Below are 10,418 nucleotides of genomic sequence, written 5' to 3'. Positions count from 1 at the left end.
GGCACTGGCTCCGCGAGGGGCCGAGGGGACCCCAGGCCCCGTCCCCTCCCATCTGCGGAGCGGGCTGCCTGTGCGCCCCTTCCCGGAGTCCTTCCACACACACGCACACACACACACACACACACACGCACACACACACGCACACACAGGCTCACCTCTTTCTGCAGTGTTATTCCCGAGAAGAAAAGGCCAACCCGGCTGATTTTGTTTTTCTACCTCCATGAATTATGGCAAGTTCGGAATAGAAGGTGAGGAGAGGCGAGGACTCTAGGGGTTTTCATGTTTTGAACCCCCACAAGATGAGCACCTCAAAAACATTTTAAACATGGAAGTTACTCCGTGGTTCTCTGCTACTTTAGAATATAGAAAGGGAGGTTTTCAGAATTGTGTGCCAACATCCAGGAGAGAAAAGAGCCGCGGACTTACTGGAAGATGGGAACCAGGAGAGCAGGCTTTTAGGTGGATGGCCCTGTCGTCTGTGGAAGGCTAGGGGTCCCTGCAATGTTTATGCCATTGTCAGAGCCCAAGGATCAAGGATTTGGGTCACAGGCAGCTCTGATTCCTTCCGAGGAGCAGACTTGTAGGTCTGTGCAGTCTCTGAAGGGAGAGCCTGTGTGTGTGTGCGTGTGTGTGTGTGTGTGTGTGAAAGACAGAGAGAGAGAGAGAGAGAGAAGTGTGCTAAGTATATTGTGTGATAACTGACCAGACGTCCTGGCTGAAATTATGCCGCCTAAAAAGAGAAAGGAGCCATTTCAACCTGGTCTGTGGTCTTCATGCTGAAACTAATTGATTTCCAGGGTCTGAGAGGGAAGGAGAGAGGCTGGGAGGGGTCCCTACAAAAGATTAGACAATTCACTGGAGAAGATTTGCCTTGCAGCAGGGTTTTCCTGGCGCTCGAATCTTGAGGACGCCATTCCCTATGGCTGTGCAAAGCCGAGTGGTCTCACTGAAGGGCTGGCCCCCGCGTCCACCAAGCCTGGCACGTCCTGCGGCTCAAATGCGCTGAGACGGAGAGGACAGTGCCTCCCGTGCCCAGCGGGCACTGCAGCGGGGATGGAGACGTGGAAGGGAGCCAAGGGCAGGGGGCGCTTTTATAGTCCTGTGTTCTTTTGTTTTTTCCACCAGGATCATGATCCTGAAGAAATGCCTGGTTTGGTTTCCTCTGCTCTCTGAGTTAGCACTACGCTGCTCTTACCTAATGCTTAGGATTTTTAGACTGATTTGGGCTGATTTAATCAGTCAAAAAAAAAAAAAAAATCACCAGCCAAACAATTTCTGCGGTTTCCTTCTTCTTTTCTTTTTTCTTCTTCTCTTCCTTCTCCTTCTCCACCTTTTACCTAAATAGTAGTCCATCAAAGTAGCCAAACTAGTCTGAACATGACTTGGAATCTGAAAACCTACAAACAGACAATAAGTAACAGTGGGCTGTACCTTAGTGGTATCTTTTATAGGCTATTTAAAGCTATTTTTAAAAAGCAACTGTGTGATCCCTTCAAAGTGGGTGAAAATTCATAAACCGTTTTACTGAGTGAGGGAAAATTAAGGTAAAAGGGCTTAGCTTCGGATTTGAAGAGCAGGAAGAAATCAGGCCCTACTGTGTCCCCGCTGATGGGTCATTAATTATCCAGGAGCGACCACGCTGTGTTTGGGTTATGAATTTTTATTTCCATTAGACTACTAAAATAAAGAAATGTGGTGGGGAGATGTGAGTGAATTTAAATAATGAATCAAGAACAAAGGGAAATGGCTTTTCAAATAACCTTCGTCACATAGATTTGAAATACTGCATTTTGTTAAATTATGTTCTCCACAGATACGGCTACCAGTACTCACAGCTTATTTTAAAGTGCTTGGATGTGAACTATGTTCTCTGGCAGAAGCTTTGAGACCGAGTTCCATTATATCAAATTTTAAATGCTATATAGGCTTAGGATTTTTTCAGTTGAGCAAGTTTATAATTTCTATTTTTGTTGCTATTAAATTCAATTTTTATTGCTTATAATGAAACACAAAGGAAGGACAAAAATCAAATGCCAAGTCTGTGATGGGTTTGAAGTATTATAAACATTTTCCCATCAGGGCATGTAAAACTGGCCTTTTGCTCTAGGGTTTTCCTCGGGTAAATGGTAAATAGGTTTCCTGATCACTCTCTGGGATGCCTTTGAAACGATCTCTTCAGAAGACAGTTAGGGAAGGATCCAGAGAGTAAAGTGTGGGAAAACTTTGGGGGCATCCTGGAAGGTAAAAGGCGCTTTGCTGGAAGTTCAGCATTTTATTTGGAGTTGCTTTTATCCTGCAACAGCAGATTTTCCAGCCTTCAGGGACACATGTGTATCTTAAAACTTGGTCCTTCCTGGGGTTCTTCAGAAAGATGGTTCTTGAAATTATTGAATTTCACTGAAATTATGTACACCAACCTAACTCTGGGGAAAGAAACCCAGCAGCTATTTTTACCTCCTTTTTTCTTTAAATGGTCTGCATTTTTATTGTTTTGTGCAAAAGCTAAGATAATATCAACAGAAAAGAGAGATTCATAGTAGAACTACTACTAGGATACAATTTAAAAGGACAAAAAGCTTCAGTCGACAAACTTTTATTTTGGATGCACATAAGTTTAGAGTTATTTTTACTTATTTCAAATGTTTTTATTATAACCCCCTCCCGTGTTGAAAAACAATCTTTCTGTCCTTCATCCTTATATACCGTGCACATAGTGCAAACCTGGAAATCTTCCTTAAGTGCACTTGTGTGTGCCTAACTGGTAAGGCAGAGGAGGGAACCAGGCATGAGGAAGGAAACTCCACAGCACGTGTGTGAGAAAGGAAGTGACGTCATGAAAGCAGGCCTGGGATGGGAGCTAGGACTTTTCCTCGGAGCTCAACGGCACCTTCCCAAGCGTTCGCTGATAGCTTCCAAACACAAAATAATTTTCTCAGGGAGAAACTGAAGACCGAAGGAACCCAAAATAAAAGGATACTGAGTAGAGTCTGCACCCTAGGATTTGGGGAACAAGTTACCACTACAGATTCTTAGAAGAAACGCATGTGATCGACCTGGGTCTCGGACAGATCTTTTGTAAAGTCTCGAAATAAACAATTTTGAGGTCTTTTGTATTTAAAATGTCCTTTTGGCTAGCCAACAAAAATATGGCCGAGAAAGATTCAGGAGGCACTAGAATGAATGACATTTTATTTCATAAAATACATTTTATAGATATTCTCTTTAAAAGGCAAAATTTCATTCAGCTTTGCTGTCAACTGAAATAATAACCATGGAAGGCCTGAAAATCTTAGTTTCACAAAACATTTAGTATTTCTCATATTTACTGGCCAATATGTAGCATGTATTAATACATAACACAAATATTAGTCATACAGTGGTTTCCTTTTGTGTGATGTTGGGATTCAAACCCAGCACTGCTGCTTAGTGTGCACTCTGTCCCTGAGTTTCCTCACCAAGTCCGACAGTAATTAAGTGTAAAAGTCTGAACAAGATACTGAGCATGGACCCGTGTGTCTGTTCTCCATGTCCATCTTCACACAGTTGCTTTGTCTGTTGCCAGTTAGGGCTCACGAGGTCTTTGCCCAACTTCAGAAAAGCAGGAGATTTTGCTGGTACCCGGTGGGCTGGTGGTGGAAGGGCGCGTTCTTCCTGGAGACAGGAGTCTGTCTCACAAGATGGCACCTGGGAACCATGTAGGAATCTGGTGGAGAGGAGGTGGGTGGGGGTTTCAAGGTTAGTAATCCAGTTTGACAAGACAGAGTAAGAATATTCTGAGAGTATTTACTGTAGTCTTCTGTCTCCTCCTCAGCAAAACTAAATAAATGCATGGATACCATGTTTGAAAACTGAGTTTAGGAGACCAGCCGTCTTTAAAACCCATTGCTCCCTGTCTTCTTCATGTAATAGTTTGATTATTTGACATTTTGATAGCCCCACCAGGCACAGTGCTGAAGGATATAAGGATGCAAAAAAAGAAGAGAATTCTGTATGCACAGGAGATTGATTCTGGGGCTCCTCCCTTGGCCCCCGAATCTGCAAGTGCTCAAGGCCTTTAGACTAAATGGTGTGATTACGTAGAACTTGCAAGGTTTACTTTAAACCATCTCAGGGTTGCTTATAGGACTTCAGTGTGAGTGATGTGTACGTTGCTTAGGGAAGAGCGGTAGGTAAGAGGTGTGCATGTATTCAATAGAGATGTGTTTATTTCCAACAATTTTTGATCTGTGCAGTGTGGTATCCACTCATACTAAGGCCTGACTGTGTAATCACAGGGTGGGGAGCACTGGACAAATCACCCAAATGAGTGTCAGCTGCTTCTTTGGAAAGGAAAGGGACTTGCTGCAAAGAGGACATGAAACAGAACCTTACTCTCTGTTTAAGGGAGAGCTTTCTGGGTGGAGAAAAGGAATGCAAGGATGTTACAGGAAAAGAGAAGGGAGGGCGGGGAGGGAGAGGAGAGGAGGGAGACTGGAGAGAAGCAGGGGGAGAGAGAGAGGAGAGAGACCCTGGTGACCAGGTCCTGACTGCAAAGGTGTACGTATGTGGTGGGTGTGTCTGGAAATGATACAGAATTGGAAGCAGAAACCACAACTTCTAGGCCCTGCTAAAGACATTTGAAGGTCACAGCTAAGGCCCCGTTCAAGATGTTTGACTTTATCCTGAGGGCAACTGGAAGCTGTTTAAAGATCTTAAGTAGAAAGGGTAACATGATTACATTAGTGTTCTGTAAAGGTCACTCCTGCCCCTGTGGAGAATGGATTTCAGGAAGTGAGAGTGAAGAGCGAGGTGGGCTGGGAGCTCTGGCGATCAGAGGCATGGAGGCCAGGCCACGAGGGAACTGGGGAACCAGGGGTGGATTCCCAAGATCTGAGTCCGTTTCACATAAGAAGCAAAGTTTACCAGACCCGAAACCCTGCCAAAGGTACTCAGAGCCAGGCCCCAAGGCTGCGGGGTGCTTACCCCTGTAACATTCCGTCTTGACTTCATTCAGCTCACACCCCAGCCTCTTGGACACCTGTCTCTTTACGAAGGCTGACCCCACCGAGTGGGATCCTGGTACAGTGCCACCAAGAGAACTGGTTTAAAATCACAGACCCCGAAATGTGCAGCACCCCTTCTCTTTTGGCTCCCATGTGGACTCCCTCTTCTTTCCTATGTCACACAGGAGGCAAAGGTGTTCAGATCTCTAAGCTTTCATCTGCTGCGTCAATCCACGTCTGACCCGGTCAGAACTGGCTCACTTATTCTTAATATCCCAAGGTGCTTTCTAATCATCAAAAGAACAGATACACTTTCAAGGGGACACCTGGGTGGACACGGATGGGAAACAAGACCAGGATTCTCTGCGTAGTAGGATTTTCCCAGGTGGACCTCCCAGCCTGGGAAAATCCACTGTCAGGACACAATTCTAGCTGCTGGCTTCCTTGTTGGCCTCAGCTAAGTCACTCTGACCCTGTTTAGCAACTCGAACGGCCATGGAACGACAAACGCAAGTAAACATAGAGATTCTAGAGTGAGGACAACGACCACTATATTTTCTAACTTTCTGCTTTTCTTGGTGTTTCTCCATTTTAAACGCTCCTCCTGTCCTTGGGATTCCCGTGGTGACCAGCTGTAAACAAAGCTGTGTGTTGTACCCACCACAACGTTTGAATAGCCAAGATCCAGGGCACTGGTTTTACTAACACATAAAATACAAGAAAGGTTTACCAGGGAGGCAGTTTTTAAAATACACACAGTGCAAAATCAAAACTGCCAAGTCTTGCTTTATATAGAAGGAACTTTCAAAAGACAATATTTTTTCTTTTTGAGAAGTGCTCATTAATTGGTTTTATGAAAACATTAAAAAATACAGACAGGCAAAAAGAAAAACTAAATTTGAGTGAAATTAATCCCATCACTCAGAAATACCCACCGTTAACATTTTTACATAGTTTTGCAGCCACATGTATTTCACAAAAATAGAAGAAAATCAGGAACCATGTGAGCAAAGCAGGGCTTGCTCTTCCTTCCTGTGTGACCTTGAAAGTGGCTCAAGTCTTTTGTACCTTGCTTTCTTATTTTATAAAAAGGAGACATTAAAAGTTTCTGCTTTACACAGTTGTTAGGAGGATTAAATGAGTTAATATTTTCTAAAGAGCTTAGCATAATGCCTGATATGTATCAAGCAATTATTATACAGGTTTATAATCCACTTTTAAGTCTTTTAATACAAAATTAATCGTCATTGTAAATTAAATATAGACTGCACTAAGAAGTGAAAACTCCCCACTTTCTCTCTTACAGCTCGTCCCCCATTCTTTCCACTGAGTAGAACACCATATACCTTTTCCTTCCTATGGATCAACTTTCTGTAACTCTGCAGACTTTAACTTTCCTTAAAAGGATATGCATGTTCTCAGCTCAGGGTACCCAAGAGTCCAGACTCGATTTGAGGGTACAGTGCACACATCATAAGCACAGAGGTGGCTCTGTGATAGTTTTTCCTAAGAATTCAGTTGCAAAACACGAAAAAAAACCCTTCTGATGTTCATGTTTTGGGAACTGATGAAGTTGATGTTTGAAGGACCGAAAGATTTGTATTTAGTTTGTCAGTTTAGCCCTGATCACTTAGCACCCTGGTTTTTGTCTTACTTTCTATCTTTTTGTTGTTGTTGTTGTTTTGTTTTGAGGCATGAGCGACATTCTAAAAAGCAAGTCTTGTTACTAGCTGCAGCCTGTTCTTATTTATTTATACTGCTCAAATTCATAAGCAAAATAAAGATTATTGAAAAAGCGGCAACCAATAATATTTAAACTTTAGCACCAGTTGTGACACGGATGTAGTGTGGGTCTTCAGCTTTGCCATTGTTCTGGTGGCACGAGGTCCAAGACGTGATGGAAATAACATGAACAGGTTGTAGAATTTCACAGAGGAGGAGTTTTAGAGTTCTTTAGAAGTTGGCAGTTCTCTGGCAAAATGTGTGGCCGCCGCTCTTCTGCCAGCTGAGATATAAAACCTGGGGAAGGCTGGATGGGCAAACTCTACAGTACCCTCCAGCTGTAACTGTAGGCAGGAACGAGTCAACTTAAACAAATACAGGAGGAATGTCAAGGGGTTGGCCCAGTGAATTCCAAACTTTTCTTTTAGAAAAGGCTGGACTAGGAGAAAACCACTCCACCACAGCTGTTATCTGGTATCTGAATCAGCTGTTGGCAAACTGGTCCTCGCACGTCTTTGAGGCATATGGAAATGGATGATGAAAGTGTCTAGTGTAACTAGAAATATAATTTGATGAAAACCAAAGCAGTGAACTGTGAGAAACTGTTAAACCCATGTCATCAAACAGTGCTTCAAAAATAATGAAACAGAAATACTAACCCTTGCTGGGTAATATTGGGGAAAAATGAGAAAAGCAAATGGTATGCACAAAACGTTTGAGTATATGAGGTAATGCCCTTTTTAATTACTACTATTACAAAGACCACTCCAGAATTCTACACCCAGACTCCTTTCCATTTATCTCTCAGTAGACAATGACATCACGTCTCCTCTAAATTATCCAGGCTCAGGGGACGAGACGGAATCAGTCCGTTAACAGGGAATGCCATGTTTGGGGCTGGCACGGGACCGAAAGCTTCTCTCACATGATCCCCAAACTGAAAGCACATTTGATCGTGGCCAAATGATTAAAAATGTTCCCTCTCGACTTTCAGCCTCAGAAAAACACGAAACACAGAAACAGAACTGTGCCATGAAACGTAACCATAAAACGTCACAGAGGAAAATTCTGAACGGCTCAGAACGCTCCGGTCACCTGGAGGCCGCAGTTCCGGAGTCATTAAAAGTCACCGCTCACTGGCTGGGTTTGGGGGGAAAGTCAGAGGTTGCTTTGTTCTTACTGGGAGTGAAATCAAAACCGACCCAGACTGCACATTGCCTTCTTCTGGCTCAGTCTGTGCTGCCCTGCACAAGGAAATGACTTATGTTCAGAAAGGACTGTGATTCTGCTCATACTAATCCATGTCTGGGCCTGGCAAAATGCCGAAACATAATCAAAGGGGGGCAGAAGCCCGCCTTTTCAAACGGGCTAGAAAATCTGTGCCGAAAGATCATAGGCCGGCAGGGACAGCTGGAAGCAGGGGAGCCTGGGCTCTGATTTTGTGCACCCAGTGTCACACTTACTGCCGAGCGCACGAGTGCAGAGGCGAGAGGGGAACTCTGTGTGCTCTGCTTCGGCAGCACTGTGTTTACACAGAGTGACACCTACAACCAACACTGAAAGTCCCGCTGAGGCGCAGAATTCGTACATCAGAAGCCAGCAACAAGGGGCTGACAGAATAAGACAGACACCCACAAAGAACCATGCATGAAGGGATTGCTCCACAGCTGGTTAACAGGAAGGTGTTTCACGAGTGTCCCTTAAGAATTATTTCTTTGGAAAAATATTCCCTACAAATGTCTTCATGCAAATAGAACTTCCTGCAAAGTGGCTTCCCATGTTTAAGCCACGAGTGGTTTTCAAATCAAAGACTTTAGGACATTTGTGATTTCTATGAAGCACATAGGTGATTTTTCTTGGGCTTTAGTAGTGGTTTTGTTCGCAATGGACAATAATTGCTATGTTGCTGGATCCGATTCTCTATCATTTCTTTGTTGGCTTGGCCTTCTCATTCAAAGTTCAGTTATAGTCAACCTTTTTCAGGTGAACTGCGTTGTTCACAAGTGAAATCCTGAGCGTAAAGGAGAAGCCTCACATTTATTGATGCTCTTGAAGGTCTCTGGGGTGCATGGCTACGCTCTGTGGCCTTTGACAAGCATGAAGAAAAGCAAGGCCAAAGCAGTCCTCGCCACACAGCTGGTGGTTACAAAGAACTGCATTGGGAATGCTTGTCACCAGAGAGCGGCTCTGAAACCCAACCACGGGAAGAAAGAGGTAAGACTTAAGTCAGAGAAAGAGAGAGGTTACAGCGGGTGAAATATAATAGGGGAACACAAAGAAGAAAACATTTAATCCCCCCAAAATACCAGCAGCTGGAATCCCCCGCATGTATTTTCTCCTCTTTTACTTCTAAGGGGTTCACTGATAGAGAAGTTTAGAAATGTAGATGGTCAATGATACAGTTACACACACAAAACAAAACTCAAACCTTTGGACATCTCAGGAAAACTGACGCAAAGTTCCAGAGAAAGGAAGGACTCTTCCTAGAAGCAACACATCTGGCCTTTCGCCCCGTTATTTACTATTTCCATCTTTGCTAAAGCAGCACTTCCCTTTGTGTGTGATCCCATTTTCTTTTTTTCAAACCTGCATCGCTGACATCCATGTGTTCTTACGTCAAAATTCTTTTTAGGGAGAGAATTTGATGACTCGCTAATAATACATATTAGTACATATTTTATTTAAATATGTGCATAAGCACCTTGAAGCTTTAAGAAATGCTAAGTTGGTAACCACACATGGACATCATATCCATAAGCTAATGCACCCCTGACCCGTAAATTCTTCCAGTGAGACTGGTAAAGATAAAATCATAAGCTAGTATGTCGCTAGACTTCTATTTCGCCCTCCTCTCACTATTTTTTTTTTCTGGTTTTCCAAATAAACCACAGGCCCTCAGGACCCTTTGACCTCACTGGAGTGTTCACTGGTTCGCCTGCCTCTTCCTGGCTGTGTGACCCGATAGTTCCGGCCTGGAGCACTGCTGCCCTGTCGCTGTCTGTGGTAAACCAAACTGCCTTCCTCTGCCTCAGTGCTTTTCTTCTAGTCGTGCCTGTTTCTCAGCAATGGAGGGAAGCTTCATTTATGAAAATTGTTCACCATGGAAGCAAAGCCTTCTACTGAGTTGTGCAGGGGAAGTCTAACAGAGGAGTACCGGCGTCCTGATGAAGATGTTAATTAAATATTCAGCATTGAAGGGGCATCTAATTGTCGAAGAATTAATGCAACAAAACTCCATTCTGTTGCACTGGGACTCTTTAGCTTCAAACAATAGGGTCTGGCCCTGGCTAGGTCAGGGGCAGGGAGTGTACTAAAGGGTCCTAGGATTGCATCAATTGGGAAGGCTTGGTGTGGTGAGATCTGTTCTCTAAAGATGACTGTACCAATATACAGCTTCTCTCACACGTTTTTCTCACCCTGTGATATTGACTGTTCTCCTGAACAGGTGGGTGGACCTATGCTCTTTCCCCTTAATCCTGAGTGGACTTCTACAGTTCTTCAATCAAGAGTACAGGGCTGAGAGGAGCTTGGCACTATGTTCCCAGTGCTCTGGGAGGCTGAGGCAGGAGGATCACATATTCTAGCACAGCCTGGGCAACTTAGCAGACTCTGAAAATAAAAATAAATTCAAAAAAGATACGGGACATAGTTCAGTGTGAAATTCCCAGATGTATTACCCAGTACTGCAAAAAAAAAGAAAAAAAAGAGTGCTGG

At 43.8% G+C, this 10,418-nt stretch overlaps 1 protein-coding gene across 2 annotated transcripts in view; it reads right to left on the bottom strand.

Moving 5' to 3' along the window:
• Positions 1-564, bottom strand: part of Mpped2 (metallophosphoesterase domain containing 2) — a 149,070-nt gene extending 148,506 nt beyond the window's left edge. The window contains exon 1 of one of the 2 annotated variants that reach the window (XM_010640423.3): positions 427-564. The gene's annotated coding sequence lies outside the window, so the exon portion shown is untranslated. Of the gene's footprint in view, positions 1-155; positions 329-426 lie in introns of those variants that run through there. The other variant, XM_010640424.3, reaches the window with a different exon arrangement.
• Positions 565-10,418: the final 9,854 nt, after the last annotated feature.

This window comes from Fukomys damarensis, unplaced genomic scaffold (assembly GCF_012274545.1).
Source record: "Fukomys damarensis isolate Sample0158 unplaced genomic scaffold, DMR_v1.0_HiC HiC_scaffold_16, whole genome shotgun sequence".
Classification (NCBI taxonomy): Eukaryota; Metazoa; Chordata; class Mammalia; order Rodentia; family Bathyergidae; genus Fukomys; species Fukomys damarensis.
Note: the sequence above shows the minus strand (reverse complement) of the source record. Positions and strands in the feature narration are given on the sequence as shown.